This window comes from Symphalangus syndactylus, chromosome 14 (assembly GCF_028878055.3).
Source record: "Symphalangus syndactylus isolate Jambi chromosome 14, NHGRI_mSymSyn1-v2.1_pri, whole genome shotgun sequence".
Classification (NCBI taxonomy): domain Eukaryota; kingdom Metazoa; phylum Chordata; class Mammalia; order Primates; family Hylobatidae; genus Symphalangus; species Symphalangus syndactylus.
In genome coordinates this window covers 82,508,295-82,531,371 of record NC_072436.2, presented here as the reverse complement: position 1 = coordinate 82,531,371, position 23,077 = coordinate 82,508,295, and positions in this window count along the sequence as shown.

The following is a 23,077-nucleotide window of genomic DNA, read 5'->3' as shown; positions in this document are numbered from 1 at the left end:
TAAATGACCATAATATTCTCATCTCAGAATAAGAGAAGTGATTTGGCTTAAGCTGTGGAAAATAAGTCCTTTAGAATCCACATTTCCAAGGAGTTGCAGTTGGCTTTGCATGTAGTGGCTACTCCTTTATAAAGCATACTTCTGTGTTCAAAGTCTGTAGCTAGGGAAAAGCAAATTTATCCTTTAGCTAAACAAAAGTTCAATGATGAGAAAGAAAGTACAGGAATTTGTGAGTATCTTTTTTCTCTTCGTGCTTAGGGAATGCATGTGCATTTCTGCAGCAAATAAGAAAATTAAAGGAAAGCATTCTCCTCAAGAATCTTTCTTTGAATTTCATATGTAGACTCAGAAAACAGTATTGTTAGCGCTATTTATTCTGAGTAATACTTTTCAGTCAGATGTAAGCTGTTTTTCAATGTTTTGTTTTGGGGAAGGGTGTACTAATTTAACTAAAACTTTAAAAGGCAAATATAATGATTACAGTGAAATATGTGCTTCTGAACTAAATTTTCTGTTTGGTCAAATATCATTTGGATGGAATTTTTTCCTAGTCTCCATTTTCAAAATCAGTATAATTTGTGAAAAACTCTTTTGCTTATCAATATAACTAGACAACTAAAGTTCTAATCTGTCTAACACCTTAGCATTTTAATTTGTATTCATCTCCCTGTTGGTGATATATTGATATTCTTGTTTAATTAGTGGTATGAATGATAGAATCTGAGGTCTCAAATTATTTGCCAAAGTCACTGGGTTAACTCCTTAAAGCTGATCAGATGGGCTTTCTTTCTAACATCCTGTTACAGGAGGTTTTTGTAAACTAGTGTTATAAACGATTATTTTTAGTTAAGAGAAGCCCCAGGAAAGATTAAAAAAATGGAATAAAGACATTCCAGTTCTTGATCTTATCTTTTTCTCATCTCAACCTTTAGAGAGTCTTGCTGGAAGAACACAAGGAAAGGCAGGAAGGCTTCTTACAGATCTTTGAGACCTCCTTCCACTCAAATCCCAGGGGAGCTAGAACGCTATACCTCTGTGGTTCAAAAAGTCTTTGGACCAGAAAAGGGGCCTTTATCTGCCAACATTTCAAACATATTCAATCAAATATTGATCTAGAAAATCAGTTACTTTTTCCTCTAGCAAAGAGATTAAATTAGTACTACCTACTGAAGGCCTACACATGGTCCTCGGGAAGATAATGATGGTACCCTAGGCTATTCCTAGGATCAAAAGTTTATATGGACACCAAACTGATTTAACGTTTTCTGTAATGCATGGAGACAAAAGGGTGAAAGATCTGCTTGCCAATAGTAATGTGCTGGAGATTATCTCATGTGGCGAGTCCTTGCATCAAGAAGCCAGGTTATGGTTTTCAAATCCATCTCATCTCTGAAAATAAAAGAAATGGAACGTGGCCTGTTTCACCTCACTGAAAGGTTTTCATCACCAGAAATATCTGATGCCTCTTATTCAAGTTGACAGTAGCACATGTTCCTCTGACTCATAAACAGTCCTTCTCTCTATTGTGTCCTGTTTCCAAGAAGTACTTAATGTTATGTTATTAAAGAACAGGAGGTTTGTCTGCCTGTTTGTCCTCAAATAGGAGGCTATCAAAAATGACAAAAAGCTTTCCAAATTGTAAAATCAGTTGGAATTTCATGCTTATGAAATAATGTGTTCAAGTTGGTGTACGATATAAAAGGTAAACTTTAGCCTCCACATACTACACAATAGGGACAGCTCAATTTTAATTAGAAATTTTAGATTGCAGAGAAGCTCGTCTCTTCCAAAGTACCTATGATTTATTTATCAGTCACCTTTGTACTCTAAAAAAACATGAGTTTTTTTAGTTGTCTTTGCGTTTACCTTTACCTAATCAAGGAAACAAGAAAAGATTACATATCTTACAAATTATGCACACTCAAATCAAAATTTCATGAGTTAGTAAAAGTAGGAAAATAAAACATTACCCTTTTTCCTATGGCAACAATGGCATCAGTATAACGAACCTATTAATTAGAAGCTAATGTTGTAGAGACTAGACATACGAAGAGTCATTATACTCAGTAAAAAACAATAATCTTTCAGGTTATGAGACTTTAGTTGTTTGACACAAAGGTTAGATTCTTAGGTAAGATGGGGCATATTTTGGAAATGTGGCTTTGGGTGTTTATGGCACTGGCCGTAATACATTTATTATTAAGAAGATTATTTCAAACATTGTCATCATGTGGTCAGTGAGTTGTTTTGGCTGAATTGACTGCTAATGCAACCAAATCAGTTCTCTGAATTCACTGTTGTTTTCAGCATCATGGCAATGCAGTCAAAGAATTATGGAAATTCTTGAGCAATTACTCTATGCTAGCCACTTTGCTAAGTGATGAGAATATAGTGATGACTAAAGATATACATGGGACCTCCTCTTAAATAACCGAATAATAAACACAATATTACTTCTGTAATAAGTGCTGTGAAAACGAGGTACAGACATCTGCTGAACACCTGGTTTGTGTAGGGCATTTTGTTTATTTCATAAACTAATATAGAATCTTGTATGAAGGTTGAAAAGATTAATTGCAAGTTTAAGAACTAAAGACCTCTGATTTCACAGGATCCTTGCATGGAAAAAAATGTCAGAAGGGTTCAGTTTATGGCAAGCTTAGTAGAAGACTGTGGTGTGATACGGCTTTCAAAATAACTCATGTAGCTTTAGTCCCATTAACAAAGCCCAGGGTATAGATTAAGGAAGGAAAAGGCATTTGTGTAATTGACACCAGTCACATATAGTGGGTTCCATTTCCAGGAAGTACAAATTAAAGTGGATATTAAAAATCTGGTGATGTCCACAGGAGCTGAATCCACATGATAAAAGGTCCAGAAATCATGTCTATGAGAAACATTTGAATAAAATGGAAAGCTTGGCACAGAGAAAACAAGGGGTGTTATGGTGGTGTCTTTAAATAATTAATATGTTGTCATGGAAGATAAATTAGATAATGTATAGCCATACGTGACAGATCTTAGACCAACCAAAGGGAGGAAGTTACAAGTTTAGATTTAACATTAATGATGAACCTTTCAACAATAAAAGCTGGTTGAAAATGCAATGAATCACTTTGTAAGGCAGATTCCATGGCATTAGAAGTATTCAAATGGTGGCTTGAATAAAGTGTTTTTAAGAAATGCTATGGAAAGTTTTCTTATTTATTTATTGATACATTAGACCAAATATTTTCTAAGGTTTCTTTCAACTCTAAATTTTTATGGTTTCATGTTATAGTTATTAGAAAAGCTCATCTTCCAGAACGCCCAAATGTAAAATTTTCATTCCTTCTGCAGAAATTTAGTGAAGGTCTATAATTGTGGTAAAATACGGATAAATAACACATAATTTCTGACCTCAAGGTATTTATCATCTTGTGGAGATAACAAGTGCTTGAAAATAAGGAAATAATTCAGGATGGAATAAATGCTGTGATGCAGTTAGATGGAAAGATCTCTGAGAAGACATGATAGTATTCAATTCTGAAGGAGGTGGTAATGAAGGAGAGGCAGACAAGCTTAACAGAGAAGCCAGGAGTTAATTCTTCCTGCTTTTGTTTCTTTTTGGAGGATGAATAAAAAATAAGAAAGGTCAATAACCCGAAGGAAAGAGCACATTACATTACCTCTCCCAGGTTACTTCCATTCACTATGAGAAATATTTATGCAATATTAGAAAAGTAGGGTTCTGTATCTGCCCTGAATTAAGTCCTATACTCAAAACAGAGGATAGAGTTATGGAGCATAGGCTCTGCTATAGAGCCCTGTACATAAGCTATAGACTTACATTTTGGGCATAAAATCCTTTATAAATATATAAATAAAATTGAATATATCCTAACACCACTGTGTGGGTTTTTACCAAAAGTATTTTATTTATTTTTATTGAAGATCTCTACCTGAAGATGCGTAATTTCCTTTCTCTATAATGGATTTAAAAAACCCAGCTTTTAAAAATTTAATTCACCATACAATTCACCCACTTAATGCACATGATTAACTGTTTTTAGTACACACACAGATACCACAGCTAACTTTAGAACATTCTTATCACCTCAAACTGCATCCCTCTAGATATGACCCCCACTCCCTCTTAGCTTCCTCATCCCCAAAAAACCATTAATGTTTTCAAGGTCCATGTGTGTTGTAGCATGTGTCAATGCATCATTACTTTCTATGGCCAAATAATATTTCATTGTATGGACACACTACATTTGTTTATTCATGAATTGGTGGGAACCTTTTGACCATTATAAATAATGCAGTTATAAACACTTGCGTACAAGCTTTAGTATGGATATATGTTTTATTTATCTTGGGTATTTACCTAGGAGTGGAATTCCTGTATTTTATGGTAACTCAGTGTTTAACTGAGAAACTGCTAGACTGTTTTCCAAAGTGGATCTACAATTTAATATCCCACCAGCAATTTTTCTATATCTTAGCCAACACTTTTTATTATCTGACTTTTTGATTCTAGTCATCCTACTAAGGGTGATGTGGTATCTCATTGTGGTTTCAATTTGCACTTCCCCAGTGACTAATAATGACATCTTTTTATGTGCTTATTGCCTATTTGTATAACTCCTTTAGAGAAATCAAAATTCAGACTGCTTGTCCATTTTTAATTAGGTTTATCTTTTTATTACTGAGTTGTAAGAGTTTTTTGTATATTCTAGTTACAAGCTTCTTATTAGATATATGATTTGTAAATATGTTCTTCCATTCTATGGGTGGTCTTTTCACCTTTTTGTAGTGTCCTTTGAAGAACTAAAGTTTTTAATTTTGATGAAGTCTAGAATTATTTGCTTGTACAACAATAGAAAAAATAGATTGGACTTCATCAAAATTTTTGTTATGTCGAAGAATCCACTGCCAAATCTGAAGTCATTAAGATTTACAGCTATGTTTTCTTTTAATAGTTTTGTAGTTTTAGCTATTACATTTAGGTCTTTGACCAATTTGCATTGATGTTTGTATACAGTGTGAAGTAAGGTTCCACTCTTATTCTTTTGCATGTGGTCATTTGCCCGAGCAACATTTGTCAAAAAGGCAATTTTTCCCTATTAAATGGTCTTGGGACCCTTGTTAAAAATCAGTTGACCGTTGGCATATGGATTTATTTCTGAACTCTCAATTCCATTCCATTGATCTGTATGTTTATCATTGTGCCAGTACCACACTCTCTAGATAACTGTGGCTTTGTAATAAGTTTTATATCCTCTAACTTGGTTCTTCTTTTTCAAGATTGTTTTGGCTAATTTGAGTCTCTTGCAGTTCCACGGACACTTTAGAATCAGCTTGCTAAGTTGTACAAGGAAATCCACTGAGATTTTGATAGGGATTGTGCTGAATCTGTAGATTTGTATTGGGAGTATTACTATGTTAGCAGTATTAAACCTTCCTTCCAATTTATATATATGGGGTCTGTTTCCATTTGCTTAGATCTTCTTTAGTTTGTTCCAACAATCTTTTATAGTTTTTGGAGTATAAGGTTTGCGCATTTTTTGTTAAATGTATTTGCAAGTATTTCATTCTTTTTGGTACTATCTTAAATGGATTTTTTTTTTAAATTCCATTTTCAGATAGTTCATTGCAAGTTTTTAGAAATACAACTGATTTTTGTATATTGATCTTATATCTGGCAACCTATTCATTTATTCTAATAATTTTTAGAAGGTTTCTTAAGATTTTCTGTACACAATACCATGTCATCTGCAAATAAAAATAGTTTTATTTCTTCCTTTCCGATCTGAATGCCTCTACTGTGGCTTATTAAAAAATAATCTATAATTGAGAGAAAAAAGAGAAGGAGGGGGTAAAAAGGCAGATACTATGTTGAAACACGCATACGTAGGTTTTTGTGAATTTACACTGGAACAATAATAGTCCAGTTAATAACAGGTAACAGTTTTATAGCACTTACTTTGTACCAAGCATTTTACACTTATTAAATTATTTAATAACACAACAATTCTATGAGGTTGTTGTTTTCATTTGATAGATCAAGGTGCTGAGGCATAGAAGTGTAAGTGGTTCCGTAGCCCATAAGTGGCAGGGCTGGAATGAAGGAGCTACTAATAACAGCTAACAGTTGGACGAATTTCACAATTTCTAAAGCATCTTCAAATAGTGTAATAAATTTTTCAATTAATCCTCAACATCACTAAATAGAACATATGTCTCTATTTTACCCATAACAACACTGATGCTCAGAGATATAAAATGATTTGAAAAAGGTCCAGAATTAATGAGACAAAATCAGAATGGGAATTCATAACTTTTGACTGAGGCTTTATTTATTAGATCATATCTATACTTCTGAAAACCTTTTCTACATATTGGAAAGGAATAATTTTCTAGAGCAGCCCAGTGACTTGTACACAGGGTAGAAAATATTGCAATTTCTGTTAGGGTTCTTTGGTAGCATGAAACAGAAAGGTATTCTGGCTAGTTTAAGCCAAAAGGAAACATTAGAAATTTATTGGAAGTGTATAAGGCAGCTCATGGAACTGGAGGAAAGGCATAACTATCAAGCCTTGCAAAGTCAGATCCCATGGTAATATGGGAATCTGGTACACAGGAACTAGTGAGCAATTTTTCCAGGGTCTTGTGATTAGGAGAAGTCAGTTCTAACTATTTTCCATTCTGGTGACACTCTGCTTGAGATTATAATTTCATGAAGAGTTTGATTTTGGTTGACCTGACATGGTCTACAGGCCCACATGTGGGCTTCCAAGTACCACAAATAATAAGTTAAATGAGGTATGGGAGATAGCAAAGAATTGGGACACTACTATCAAGAAGAAGTGGACACTGGGCCAGCCTAGCTCTAATCTCTAAAATACGGAAATAAAAAGTGATCATACTTTCAGCATTAACCTTTTAAAAGTTCCTTAGAAATTTATGCAGAGAAAGTATACTATGAATATGAACCCAATACTTAATACATTTTGTCTTATAGTCTTCCCTCCCCAAGATACTACACACATATGTATAGATAGATAGATAGAGAGATAAATAGATATGGTTTGGCTGTGTCCACACCCAAATCCCATCTTGAATTGTAGGTCCCATAATCCCCATATATGGTGGGAGGGACCTGGTGGGAGGTAACTGAATCATGGAGGTGGGTTTTTCCTGTGCTGTTTTCATGATAGTGAAAAAGCATAATAAGATCCGATGGTTTTATAAAGGGCAGTTCCCCTACACATGCTCTCTTGCCTGCTGCCAGGTAAGACACACCTTTGCTCCTCCTTTGCCTTCCACCACGATTGTGAGGCCTCCCCAGCCATATGGAACTGTGAGTCCATTAAACCTCTTTTTCTCTATAAGTTACCCAGTCTCAGGTATTTCTTTATAGCAGTATGAAAATGGACTAATTTGTTAAATTGGTACTGGTAGAGTGGGATACTGTTATTCAGTTACCTGAAAATGTGGAAGCAACTTTGGAACTGGGTAATAGGCAGAGGTTGGAACAGATTGGAGGGCTCAGAAGAAGATAGGAAAATGTGGGAAAGTTTGGAACTTCTTAGAGACTGTTGAATGGCTTTGACCAAAATGCTGATAGTGATATGAACAATAAGGTCCAGGCTGAGATGGTTTCAGATGAAGATGAGAAACTTGCTGGGAACTGGATTAAAGGTCACTCTTGGTATGCAAAGAGATTGGTGGCTCCCATATTGCCCCTGCCCTAGAGATCTGTGGAACTTTGAGAGAGATGATTTAGGGTATCTGGAGGAGGAAATTTCTAAGCAACAAAGCATTCAAGAGGCAGCAGAGCATAGAAGTTTGGAAAGTTTGCAGCCTGACAATGCCATAGAAAAGAAAACCCCATTTTCTGGGGAGAAATTCAAGCCAGCTGCAGGAATTTGCTTAAGTAACAAGGAGCCAAATGTTAATCACCAAGACAATGGGGAAAATGTCTCCAGGACATGTCAGATAACTTCTCATCAGCCCCTCCCATCACAGGCTCATAGGCCTCAGAGGGAAAAATGGTTTCTTAGGCTGAGTCCAGGGCCCTCTGCTGTGTGCAGCCTCAGGAGTTGCTGCCCTGCATCCCAGCCACTCCAGCCATGGCTGTGGCTAAAAGGGGCCAACACAGAGCTCATGCCATTGCTTCAGAGGGTGCAAGACCCAACCAAGCCCTGGCAGCTTCCACAAGGTGTTGGTTCTGCAGGTGCACAGAAATAAAGAATTGAGGTTTGGGAACCTCCACCTAGATTTCAGAGGATGTTTGGAAACACCTGGTTGTCCAGGGAGAGATGTGCTGCAGGAGCCCTCATTGGAGAACTTTTGCTAGGGCAGTGCAGTAGGGAAATGTGGAGTGGGAGCCCCAACACAGATTCCCCACTGAGGCACTGCCTAGTGGAGCTGTGAGAAGAGGGTCACCATCTTCCAGACTCCAGTCTCCAGAATGGTAGATCCACCAACAGCTTGTAGCGTGCACCTGAAAAAGCTGCAGACACTCAAGGCCACCTGTGAAAGCAGCTGAAAGGGGGACTGTATCCTGCAAAGCCACAGGGGTGGAGATGTCCAAGGCCATGGGAGCCCACCCTTTGCATCAGTGTGACCTGGATGTGAGACATGGAGTCAAAAGAGATCATTTGGGAACTTTAAGATTTGACTGCCCCACTGAATTTTGGACTTGCGTGGGACCTGTAGCCTCTTCGTTTTGGCCAATTTCTCCCATTTGAGATGGATGTATTTACCCAATGCCTGTGCCTCCATTGTATCTAGGAAGTAACTAACTTGCTTTTGATTTTATAGGCTCATAGGCGGAAGGGACTTGCCTTATCTCAGATAAGACTTTGGACTGTGGACTTTTGAGTTAATGCTGAAATGGGTTAAGAACTGGGGACTGTTGGGAAGGCATGATTGGTTTTGAAATATGAGAACATAAGATTTGGGAGGGGCTGGGGTGAAATGATATGGTTTGGCTGTGTCCCCACCCAAATCTCATCTTGAATTGTAGCTCCCATAATCCCCACATGTCATGGGAGGGAGGGGTTGGGAGGTAAGTTTTTGAATCTTGAATCATGGAGGCAAGTTTTTCCCATGGTGTTCTTGTAATAGTGAATAAGTCTCATGAAATCTGACGATTTTATAAAGGATAATTCTCCTACACCCGCTCTCTAGCCTGCTGCCACGAAAGACATGACTTTCCTCCTCCTTTGCCTTCCACCATGATTGTGAGGCCTCCCCAGTTAGGTGGAACTGCGAGTCCATTAAACTTCATTTTCTTTATAAATTACTCAGTCTCAGGTATTTCTTCATAGCAGTATGAAAATGGACATATATATATAATATATATATGCACACACACATGTGCATATACACATATACACATACACCCCCCCACACATACATATATACACACAAGTGTATATATATAATATATAGACAATAAATGTATGTACTATATATACAAATATGTACACACAAAACTACATACAAAATAAAGAAGGAAAATAACAATTTATTTAGAGGCCACAAAAATTTAAATGCATTTTTCCATTTTTCAGTGAGAAAAAAGTATTCCCATGATCACTTTACCTTGATTTTTATTTTTATCTTCACTTCAGAACACATGGTATAGTTATATTATAAGGAAATAATTGTGAGTGCACTCTATGTTCAATAGTTCATCAGCATAAAAATTTAACTTAGAACAACAAAAGCTTTTCCTACAAGTATGACCAATATTGTAAATTGCCTCCAATACTTCATGCAGAAATGTGGCATGGATCACTTAATTATAATTTTTTCCCATTAGTTTTGTTTTTCTTTATTATCATGCCTTCACTGTAAGGTTCTATAATGCAATTTACAAAAGAAAAGCCATAAGATGCTGGGGAGAAAATGAGAAAAATCAAGATGAGGTATTAACAAAAAAACGGGTAAATGAAATTATTATTATGAATGGTGCATTGTAAGATTTCTGTACTGTACTTTTATATATAAAGGAGAGGAGCTGTTTTTTAAAGCTGCATTTTAACTGTGGCAAAAGTGCAGATTAATTGGTTATAAGTAAATGTTTATGATGAGTGCAGTTGTGTTGCTCCTGGTGAAATCGATTTGTATTCCATTGTTTCTTAAGAAAGACCTTTATTTTTCCGGATGGGTATTTCTATTGGTTTATCAGTGAAGATATTTATAAACTTGGCTGCAGAGGATGCAGAGTGGACCATGAACAAGGTGCAGAGTATGTGGGTTCAATAATTATGAATTCCAAAGGATTTTTCAGGTTTAGTTGAGTGGTGATATCTATTCTCTTCTCTGCTGCCATGGCATGGAATATAATTTTTGCACTGGCGTGTCACATTGGCCCATGAAAACAAAGCTATTTATTTCAAAAGAAACAATAGCAACATGATATGACAACTTGAGCTGGTCCAGTGCAATTCAATTGTGTTGCTTTCTGATAACAGGGGTATAGCTGTGCCATTGCTTTGTATCACTTTATCCATATAAATTTGGGTTTTTTAAGTCTAAAATACAAATCCAGCTTTTATTGGTTTTATTAACTTTAATAACTTATATTGTAATAACTGCTCTTCTTTGCATTAAACTTACATTAAAAATGATATAGGGAGACTTGAATTAAAGTTAATATGATTGCAGTCTATAATAAATAATTAGGCTGCCTTCAGATAATAATATTGTCTACTACTTGGGTCTATTTTTTAATTCTTTTTTTCAAAACTCTTATCAGTTGAGATGTTTATAGTTTAGAGAATATAGAATAGCAATTTTCTTATATAAAAAGTATAGAGAGCTTTTGTTTTTTCCTGAAAATCACCAATAATCGCACCTAGATTTTCAAATAAAAAGAGTACATTTAAATTTTATTCAACCAATTTAAAAAATTATTTTTCTGTTGTTTCCATAATACAAAGGTAGACTTTATCAGAAAAAACTTCCTGTGTTTTAATCTTTTTTCCACCTGCAGATAAGTACAAGCATGTATACTACACCTTTGAAAGTATAACAAATATGCCTGTTTTCATTTTCAGATTCTGCTATAAATTCTCTTCACCACTGTGTTGAGAAAGCCCAGGTGCCCATAAAAACCAGTGAATATATGCAAATGTTATATAGTTACAACAATCTGTTTGGTATTAATAGATATTGTATATTAAATGCAAAAAAAAACAGAGGAACTTGAAGGGCAGAAATAAAACACACAAAGAAAATGCATGTTTTTGCTGATTAAGAAGTAACATTTATTTACAATCATTGTAATCTAGTCACGAGTGGTAATGAAATTTGCTACTGGGTTTTGACCATAATATTGCCTTCCCGAGTTGTCTTTTTCAGTAATATACGTTTACCTTTCAAGGCTTAATTTTAGGTATTTGTTTCTTCCTTCTGAGATTACTCATATCCACCCATGATCACTTTGTTTCATTTATGCTGGGTTAAAACATTTTGCTGTGGCCACCACACTCTATGACTGGATTGGAGTTGTAGTAACAGTGGGGAAAGGAACATGAGACAACAAGCAAAATCAAAAAACAAAACAAAACAACAGTAACAATAAAAACTGGCCATTGTGGCCACATCTCTATTCTGGGAGAGGTGCTTGCTGTATTTGACTCCAAGAGGTGATGTGGTTAAGGGTGAAAAGGTGGTTCCCATTGTTCCTCCCCTGAAATAGGTCAACTGGAAATGAGTTTCAGAGGCTGGTTAAAGTGGTGGCTTTCACTTGCCTCCCAGGCTCCTGAGACAATGAAGGCAGGAATGGCAGGGTAACATTTGGTCTGTACTCCTCAAGGTAGATGGCTGCCCCAAATAGCTCATTCAGTGGATGCAAGGCCAGGGTGAGCCCATAAAAATCTGTCAAACATGTTTTTTTTTTTTTTTTCTCCTGCCATTCGTTGGTTGGGGAGCATAGGGAGAGATGTTTCCTTCTTTTAAATCCCAGTCCAAGGGAGGAAAGTGCCACATTGCCAGAAATGTACGGCCTTGAGAAGTGCATTTACTTGCTCCTAAGGCTTTTGTGAGACCGAAGGGTACCTAATTATAACTTTGGAGAAGTCACACCAATTACAAGGAGAGTGATTGTTTAGAGTAAATGAGTTGATGTAGATGATGTTTTTCTTATAATAGAAGAATAATCACTTTTAGTATAAGGGAGCAGATAACATGATTTATAAGATTATTTCTAGCTCTGTTTCATATAGTGTTAATGACTTAATTTATTGCATGTTTCTGTATGTGTAGTAAGGAAAATAATATGAGGTTTAAAAAGAGCTTATTAAAAATCAGAAAAATGTGAAATATGTATTATTATTTCTAGGCAAAGAGTTGGAGCTCCATCTGTTACTAACCAAATCTATGACCCTTAACCTTTCTAAGGGTGAGAAGGTGGTTCCCATTGTCTCTCCTCTGAAATAGGTCAACTGGAGATGAGTATCAGAGATTGGTTGAAGTGTGGCTTATACTTGCCTCCCAAGCTCCTGAGACACTGAAGGCAGGAATGACAGGGTAGCTTATATGATAAGTGATTATATGATACTCCACCGTCATAGACAGGTCTCCTGGGTTTCCATTCAAGCAAAAGCTCTCCACTTACTGCACATGCTGTTTTCATTTATCATGACATCTATTTCTGGAACTTTTTTCTCCAACGTGCTCAAGAACTTCATTCATTCATTCAACAACTGCTTTTCGGACATCTACTTTTTGCAAGGCAAAAGATGATAATACTTTGCAGACAAGACAAAATTCCTGTCCTCAAGAAATTCATATCACAAAGAGGCAAACTATGAAAACTGACCAAATGATATGTGACAGTTACTAGAAGGAAGGTGAGCATAGGTACAACGGGAGTGTAGTGAAGTTCACACCTTGAAGATTCAAACAAACTGACAAGACTCAAATTAACAGGAGAAAAGGCACACAAATTTATGAATGTGCATAAGCATGAGATCCATACGAGATATGAAAATCAAAGAAAGGTCAGATGGTTTAAGCTTATATACCATCTTCATAGGGGAAAGGGAGATGGGGAAAATGTAGGCACTTTGAGGGGTTGTAAATGATTTTTAGGGAAAATGAACAGGCCCAAAGAGCAGACAATAGTTTGTAAATGATTCTCTTTAAAAGCTGAATGGGACCAATAAGTTATGGGAAGGTAAGGGGTAGAACTGCACTGTGAACAAAGGTTGTCTTCTTATGAAGATAAAGCCACAAGTAATCTCTTGGAACTGCTCTAGGAAGAATAAATTAAAAGTCTCTCTGGGTGTGGTGATGACTTTTATCTGTCTTATTCTATGAGATTATTTAATGAGATTCCCAAGCACAGGAACTTAAGAGAATTTCATTTCTTTTGGAAGAAGTTTTCCTCAGTCAGATAAGGGAACTGTCAGACAGTTCCCCTTCCTGAACTTGGGGAAATGGAGGCGCATTAAGAGAAAGAAAGTTATTGGTTTGAGGCAGCTTCGAAAGTCTTCCAATTTCCTTTTATTCAAAATTGCTCAGACGTGGGTGCTGTGGCCCACTCCTGTAATCCTAGCACTTTGGGAGGCTGAGGCAGGAAGGATGGCTTGAAGCCAGGAGTTCAAGACCAGCATGAGCAACAGTGGGACTTCATTTCTACAAAAAGAAGTACTCACAATGTCATACCACCTTACTTTAAAATATTGGCCTCTGTACCCCAACATTAGCCGTGAGAAAGAAGCATCCTTCCTTACATATTTTAAGAACAGCCTAAAAGTTTCTCCATCCATAGTGAACTGTAACCTAACGGACTGTGTAAACAGACTATAACCTACTCTTTTGATTGAGTTTTGGCCAATCAAAGGTGGCCAACTGTTCAAACTGTATTCAAATAAGGCAAGGGCTGAGCTGTAACCAATTTAATGTTTCTGTATCTGACTTCCATTTTTTTCTGCATGTCACTTTCCTTTCTCTGTTCATAAATGTCCTTTGACTATGAGGCTGTGCTGGGGCATCTCTAATCCTATTCTGGTTCGAGGGCTACCCATTCACAAGTCATTCTTTGCTATTGTCAGTTAATTTGCATGCCCCCAATCACTGGATCCAAGTTGGAAAAAAAATTTTTTTTCTCCCAACAGGGACATAGTGAATGATCGACTGCAGATGGGAGTGTGGCATATGACAAGCAGAGACAGCAGTTGCATAATAGAGAGCTTCAGATAAACAGACTCCTGATCCACAGCACAGCAGAAGAAAAACACGGGGGGAAGGCCAGCTCATGTCTGGAAATGGCTCCTCAGGGAGGCTTTCCATGATTAATACATCACAATTCAGGATTGCCATCAGTATTGAAAATCCTGTTTATCATCATGCTTATAAGGCAGCCACCTCTCATAGGTGAACTTAACCTTAACTAAACTCTTTATACTAATTTATAAAACCTGAATGTCATGGTAAATTTATTATTAGAAACAGCTCCTCTTTGACTTTGCAATCTAATCCTAAGACCTGAGATAAACAAAAACACATGTCTACAAAAAATAATTGTACATAAGTGTTTATAATGGATTTATTCCTGGGGCAAAAAACTCAAAAACAACCCAAATATTAGGTGGAATATCCATACAACAGAACAGTATTCAACCACACAAAGAACGATCTACTGATACAAATAACATGAACATTCTCAACAATTTCAAAATATTATGCTAAACTAAAAAAGTCAGAAAAAGAATTTACTCTATATAGCTGCATTTACATGAAGTACAAGTTCAGGCCAAAACTAATCTATGATAACAGATTGTATGGTATGATTTTTAATTTTTGCTTTGCGGGAAGGGGGAGCAATTGACTAGAAAGTCCTTGTGGAAACTTCCTGGAATGATAGAAATGTTCTAGATCTTGATTAGAGTGGTAATCAAGATATTTACAGCTCATAAAACTATATATAAAATCTGGTTCTTCTGTAAAATGTAAGTTTTACCTCAAAAGATTACTGCAAATAAACATACACGAGAGAAAGAGATACCACCATGGAGTTGTCAAGGTCAAAATAAAAATGTAAATTGATCATGAAAAGAACCAAACTCTGTAAAATATATGAAGAGATTTATTCTGAGCCAAATACGAGTGGCCATGGCCAGAATCACAGTCTCAAGAGGGCCTGAGAACATGCACCCAAGGTGGTTGGGTTAAAACTTGATTTTATACATTTTAAGGGAGACAGAAGTTACAGGCAAACCTCAGCCAATACAGTAGGGTGTACATTGGTTCAGTCTGGAAAGGAGGGACAACTTGAAGCAGGGGTTTTCAGGTCATAGGTGCATTCAAAGACTTTCTGATTGACAATTAGTCGAAAGCATTGAGTTATTATCTAAAGACTTGGAATCAATAGAAGGAATGTCTGGGATAAGATAAGGGGTTGTGGACAACAAGGTTCTTATTCAGTAGATGAAGTCTTGCAGGTGGCTTAGAGGCAATAGGTGGCAAATGGTTTGTATTTAAACCTTTCAAATGTGTTAGATTCTTACCTAATCTCTTCAGGATCAAAAAAAGATCTGGAAAGGGAAGGGGGTTCTCTACAGGATGCAAATTTCCCCCACAAGAGACAGCTTTGCAGGGCCATTTTAAAATATGTCAAAGAAACATATATTGGGGTAAAATAACTTCTTTCAGGGCTTGCAATATGTCATGGGATGCTATGCTAGAGCCAGGTTGAAATTTGGTATCTTATTGCTACAAAGTCTGTTTTGTCAGTCTTAAGATTTCTGTTTTAACGCTAGTGCTGGTCAGCTGTGCCTGAATTCCAAAGGGAGGAGAGTACAATGAAGCATGTCCAACCCCTACATCCCATCATGGCCTAAACTAGATTTTCAGGTTTACTTTGGAATCCCCTTGGCTGAGGGAAGGGGTCTATTCAGTTGGTTATGGAGCTTAGAATTTGATTTTTGGTTTACAAGATGTGTTAGGCCATTCTCACACTGCTATAAAGAAATACCTGAGACTGGATAATTTATAAAGAAAAGAGGTTTAGGCCAGAGGTGGTGGCTCGCACCTTTAATCCCAGCACTTTGGGAGGCCAAGGTGGGCGGATTGCCTGAGGTCAGGAGTTCAAGACCCACCTGGCCAACATGGTGAAACCCGTCTCTACTAAAAATACAAAAATTAGCTGGGCGTGGTGGCGGCTGCCTGTAATCCCAACTACTTGGGAGGCTGAGGCATGAGAATCACTTGAACCCAGGAGGCAGAGGTTGCACTGAGCTGAGATTGTGCCACTGCACTCCAGCCTGGGTGACAGAGCAAAACTTACTCTAAAAAAAGAAGGAGGTTTAATTGGCTCACAGTTCTGCAGGTCGTACAGGAAGCATGGCATCATCTGCTCGGACTTTGGGGAGCTCTCAGGAAACTTACAATCATAGCAGAAGGCAAAGGGGGAATGAGATGTCTCACATGGCTGAAGCTAGGAGGAAGAGAGAGAGGGGAGAGGTGCTACACACTTTTAAACAACCAGATCTCATGAGGTGGTCTTCAGTACGTCAGAAGAACAAAGAGAAGGTTGGAAATTCCAGGAAAAGAAGAAATGTTAGATATTGTTTCTCCAGAAAGTTCAATGGCACTAGTAAAGTTTTCAACAGATGGCAAGCGATGGTGGAGGGTAAAAGGAGGCTTAAAGTTGCAACAGTTTATTTCAGAAACCAGTAAATAAAACTGGTTTCAGGTTACAGCAAGCAGTTTCATCAGCCAGTCTTGCAGAGAATTAAATTCTCGGAGCAGCATCATGTGCCCTGAGGGCTTTTGCCACCTGGATTCTCCACTCTGTTTTAGTTGAGTATGACAAGAATGGCCCAATTATTATCCCTTTTCACAGAGTAAATGTGAAAAAGTTACTAAATAATGCAGGAGAGTGATTTGCAACTGAATTCAAAGTTTCTGAAAACAAATATAAGGAATTAACAAGAGAAAAAGCAGGCAAATTAGAATAGAAAAACAAGACCACAAAATAAAAACAGGAAGCACAAACCATGTATTGAAGAAGTAAGGTGGCTAGAGGAATTTGTATATTGTTCATCATCTGGGATGTTGTGGCCCAGGAATGGTCATGACTGGCTCCTGGATGGAGGTATTGAGAAGGCTCAGGCTCGCAAAGGAAGTGCTCTGGTGCAGCCACAGCTGACTCAGCCTTATTTAAGATGTAAAATATCACTGCTCAGTTAGAGTCATGGCAGGCCTTGCCTGATTTTGGAGATTTAGGGGTATTTGAATAAACATAATTCACAATCTTATCCAAAACCTAATCAGTACACTCCAAACAATTCATGCCTGAAATACTCAGTTAAAGATCCCTTGAGATGTTCTCTATTTCTGGTTCCCAATTAAGCTGAAACAGGAACAGCTATTTGCATAGTATGTTGGCATATTCACTCAACCCAGGTAGAGCAGAGATTAGTGAAAATGGAAACTAATAGAAGAATAAAACTGCACTACCCTCTGGAAAATAGTAGGTATTTGTTTTTGCAGTATTGGTAAATGTTTGTGAGGTTCTGACTTTTCCAAATGGGTGGTGTGATTTTTACTTTCTTTTTTTTTTTTTTTTTTGAGACGGAGTCATGCTCTGTCACCAGGCTGGAGTGCAGTGGCATGATCTTGGCTCACTGCAGCCTCCGCCTCCTGGGTTCAAGAGATTCTCCTGTCTCAGCCTCCCGAGTAGCTGGGACCATAGGCGTGCACCACCACCCTTAGCTAATTTTTGTATTTTTAGTAGAGATGGGGTTTCACCTTATTGGCCAGGATGGTCTCGATCTCTTGACCTCATGATCTGCCTGCCTTGGCCTCCCAAATTGCTGGGATTACAGGCATGAGCCACCGTGCCCAGCCTTTGCTTTCATTTTTATGCTGAAACAGCTCACATCCTAGAAAACCCTTCTACATACAACAGATGAATCCATAGGATTTAATTCTGACATTTCTTGTCATCGCATTCTGAAATCTTAAGTCATTGTTTGTTAAAAAGATGAACTCAACCTAGCATTTCTTTTTAGGTTCCCCGGAAGTTCTCATACAGAACTATACTACTGCTTACTTCAATTTACAAAACGAATTTCATGTTAGCTAGGTTTTTCCTAATATATTTTCACATCTGTAACTAAATATATATTTTCATAGATTCACATATCATGACAGAATTTATGATTTCAGTTATTGTGCCCCTAAAATTTGTGATGCTTGAAAAACATTTTTGATAAACAAAATTCATACTAGTGTTGACATATATAGAATATATGAATTTCAGCTTGCAAAAACCTAGTGGTTAAAATTTATAATCTATACAGTTAACAGTTTTTATACCTGTACTTTCCTAACCTTCATTACACTTAATTTCAATTTATTTTACATATGGACATTTTTAATTTGACTTAAATTATATATTTTTTATGTATAGTGACATCTATAATGTGATCTAGCTTTTGCATTACTCATTTTCACCTCTTTAAAAAATATATATAATATTTTCTGATGTCATTACAGTATTATTCTTAAAGAATTCTAAAGTACATAGATATTTTGCATTAGTAACATATATTAAGTGCAATAAATAATTATAAATTACACATAATTATAGATAATTGCACTTTGAAAAATGGTGACACACACTAGCAATTATGACTTCTAAGGTTTTTTTCACTTATTCATTGTTATTCACACTAAGTAATCATCATCATCAGGGATAACTGGTTATTTTTTTCTCCTTCATTACTAGAAAGAAGTTTCTTACTTATGATCAAACTATGTCTAAAATTTTATTGACAAATTGGCTATTAGAAACTTGAGATTTCTTAAGAAACAAAATAAAACAAAGTTGTAAGTACTGATTGGACTCCACTGAGGGTACTTTCTCAGTAACAATCCCTTCTCTGAGAACATTCCCTTACCATAGAAGTGACCATGATGTTTCAATGTGACCATTACTCTACGACAACAGTTGATGGAGCAAAAGTAAAGACGTCTGCTTAGAATGGTTAATTATGTCGTTAGAATGGTTAATTATGTTAACTACCAGTAACTTACCATGTGGTCTTGGTCAAGTTTCTGAACCTCCATCCACAATCTCCATATCTCTAACTTAGGGATCTAACCATTTCACATGTATCTTTGTGATTTCAGTTAAAGTCACCCAAAACTTTGACTCAATTTTTAAAAAAGAAATGCAGATGTATTCACTATTCATCAATATAACACAAAATTCCAAGAGTGTACAAGTACTGGAATATTTAAATTAGTTACTAAATTACACGGCAAAGGACCCTAGTACTTTTCATCTTTCCGAAAGGCATTTCAGAATGCTTACTCAGCAACCTCCTGGTTGAAAGATGACTTCTGCCATTCTGGTTTTATCTCTTTCTGAAGTATAGCTTCACTTAGAAATATAACTATATCTGATGGAAGAAGGAGGACTTATTTCTTCCTGTGCATTCTTTTTCTTCTTTTTCCTTAGAGCAAAAAGTAACCTTTTCCGGAAGTACTTCAACAGGCCTCTCCCATATCTTATTGACCAGAAATGAGTAACATGCTCTCCCCAAATCACTTATTGATAAGGCAAATGATAAAGTATGATTGGGTTAGATTTATCTTGTTTTGAACTTGAGTCACATGGAGGTGTGGGCTATACCCCAACTCAGAGTTTTACGTACAAGAAAGAACAAGGGAATGCCTTTTAGGCAACGAACAGTGTTTTTCATATAACATGGCATTTATGGGCAGCAAACTAGATAAAGTGACAAATCTTCTTAAATTTTAAGGATATGAAAAGGTATGCATATTTGGTGTTTCATAACAACTCATAAATAAAATCTACCATTCTGCCAGGTGCTCACACCTGTAATCCCAGCACTTTGGGAGGCCGAGGTGGGCGGATAACTTGAGTTCACAAGTTCGAGATCAGCCTGGGCAACAGGGCAAAACCCCATCTCTACAAAAAATACAAAAATTAGCTGGGTGTGCTGGTTCATGCCTGTAGTCCCAGCTACTCGGGAGGCTGAGGTGGGAGGATGGCTTGAGCCTGGGAGGCAGAGGTTACAGTGAGCAGAAGTTCTGCCACTGCACTCCAGCCTAGGTAATAGAGCTAGACCTTGTCTCAAAACAAACAAACAGTCACCATTCTGACAGTGTAGTTGTTTTTGATTATTAGGAGAAAAACAATCATACTAAATATTCTCAAATTAATTCACACTAATTTGTGAATAACTATTAGCCTTCTCATGTCTTAAAAGTTATTCATATTTAAAAAAAGGAGATGCTTATAAACCAATAATTCAGTAACAAATAGATTTTCCTGTATAAAACAAAGTAACCTAAAAAATGTTTGAACTGTGGAAGAAATTACCAAGGAATCTCGTGAAAACACATTTTTCAGTTGCCTCTGGAACCTACCTTCAGAGTTAGAACCTAAATTGTTCCTTCTTACCAGCGTCTTCCCTTCTCCTAGTTCTGAACTCAAAGATCCTGCATAGTGCCAATGTTAACGTGCAACTTTCATGCATATGATAGAGGAATCACCAGTTATCCATGGAATTCCCTTAATGGACCATTTCAAAATTGCATTTGGATTTGATGGCTCAGTATATCATATTTGACACAGTTTGAAAAGATGGGAAAATGTTACCTTGCAGGGCTTCAAGATTGGGACGGGAAATTCAGAGCTACTTGTGTTATTTTTAACACCATCTGGAGGAGGCTCTACATCTGAAGACTTGATTGTTCAGCCTAGGGAGAAAATAGGTGCAATTATTTACCTTTGTACAATTTTAAGTTTGGGTCCAAAAGATATGCGGGTCACAGTATTGTTACCAGTATGCTTTAGGTCAGAACTCGATTTTGCTGATCACTAACTGAGCTGAAATTCCCCTATTGCATTTGCTTATATGGCCTAATATATTGTCTGTAGCTCTGGCACAGTGGTTTTCACATAATAAATACTTGTAGATTTGAATGGAAAGGAACTGAATTGAAAATACTCATTTTTTATAAGCCTTCTAAAATTGAATTGGTAACAAGATTCCATTCCTTAGATATTACTAAAGCTCGGTTTGTTGTCATTTTAGGATCCAAATTTATATCTGAGTCCATCATGTACTTATAACAAACTTCTGAAATTTGTCTTCCTGAAACCTGATTAATTATAGAAGGATTAAATACTTTTGCTCTTTCTACCTAGTGTGGAACACAATTCAAATTTCTACTCCCAGCTATAAAATGCTTTTTCTGTTATCCCTGGGTTGTTTCTGAAATATGGACTCTTTTATTGTGTATTATGCATTAGTTAATGAATATATATACATATACATAAATGTATGTGTGTATGTATCATGATGAATATATATACGTACATATAGACATAAGTATATATGTATATATATTCATTGTGATATGATAATACTTATCTTTAAGAAAGAAAGATACTACTCTCAGTGAAATCATTTAGAGCACCTACGAGCAGGAGGGAGCAATATGAGATGGATCATAACACAAGGCCTATATGTATGTTTTCATTACTTTTTTCCAGGTAATAATTAAGTCTATGTGCCCACTAGGGAGAAGTAACCCCTTCTGCTTGGCCAACAAAGTTCATGAGGCAGATGACTTTACTGAATAGATCAACAGTCTCCCATTCGAAAAGTTATGTTTTAACTATCTACCATGTCCAGATTGAGTGTAACTTGGACGGGAATTGGCACTTGTCCTCGATTTTTTGGTTAGGATACTTTTGCTTCAAAATTGAACATTTTAGCTGAAATAAATGTATATCATTTGTGAAAATTGGAAAGGTATGGGGAAAAGGTCTATTCAAAAAAGAAAATTTTAAATAAAAATTAATGAGTTTGAAAAAATATTTAAAACATAATTTATGCCTTTTAATAGCCCTATACATTTCAATTATATTGAAATATATATGTAATATATATATATATATATATATATATATATATATACACTTTTTTTTTTTTTTTTTGAGACAGAGTCTCACTCTGTCCCTAGGCTGGAGTGCTGTGGTGCGATCTCGGCTCAATGCTACCTCCAACTCTCTGGTTCAAGGGATTCTCCTGCCTCAGCCTCCTGAGTAGCTGGGATTACAGGCATGCACCACCATGCCCAGCTAGTTTTTGTATTTTAGTAGAGATGGAGTTTCACTATGTTGGCCAGGATGGTCTCGATCTCCTGACTGCGTGATCCGCCTGCCTGGTCCTCCCAAAGTGTATTTTTACTGCCTTTAAATTAGGGGTAAGCAGAAACACCCTCAGTAACTTGCTGGTTCCACTTCTTAGATCTTTTTATCCAACATATTTTCATATTTTAGGTCTAAACAGTGCCATTTTCATGCAAAATAAGCAGATAAATAAATAAATAAAATAAATAATTAAATTTGGGGGAAGCACTGGACTCTATAATCTAGCTTGCTTTGAGGTGAATTTTGGTTTTGAATTATTAATTTTAGTCCCTTTGTCTGCTGACCTAGGATAGACAGATAATGGAGGAGAGCTGGATCACTTTTAAGAGAAAATTTTCTTTTTTCGTTGAAATTGCTACTGGGGCTGTGAATGGGAAAAGAGGGCAACTGCAAATTGGCATGAAAGATCTTTTCGGGCAATGAAAATGTTTTAAAACTGGATTGTGGGGTGGAGCCAAGATGGCCGAATAGGAACAGCTCCAGTCTACAGCTCCTAGTATTAGCGGTGCAGAAGACGGGTGATTTCTGCATTTCCAACTGAGGTACTGGGTTCATCTGACTGGGGATTGTCGGACAGTGGGTGCAAGACAGTGGGTGCAGTGCACCAAGTGTGACCCAAAGCAGGGCGAGGCATCGCCTCACCCGGGAAGCACAAGGGGTCAGGGAATTCCCTTTCCTAGCCAAGGAAAGGGATGACAGATGGCACCTGGAACATTGGGTTACTCCAACCCTAATACTGCACTTTTCCAATGGTCTTAGCAAACAGCACACCAGGAGATTATATCCCGCGCCTGGCTCAGAGGGTCCTACACCCACGGAGCCTCGTTTATTGCTAGCACAGCAGTCTGAGATCAAACTGCAAGGTGGCAG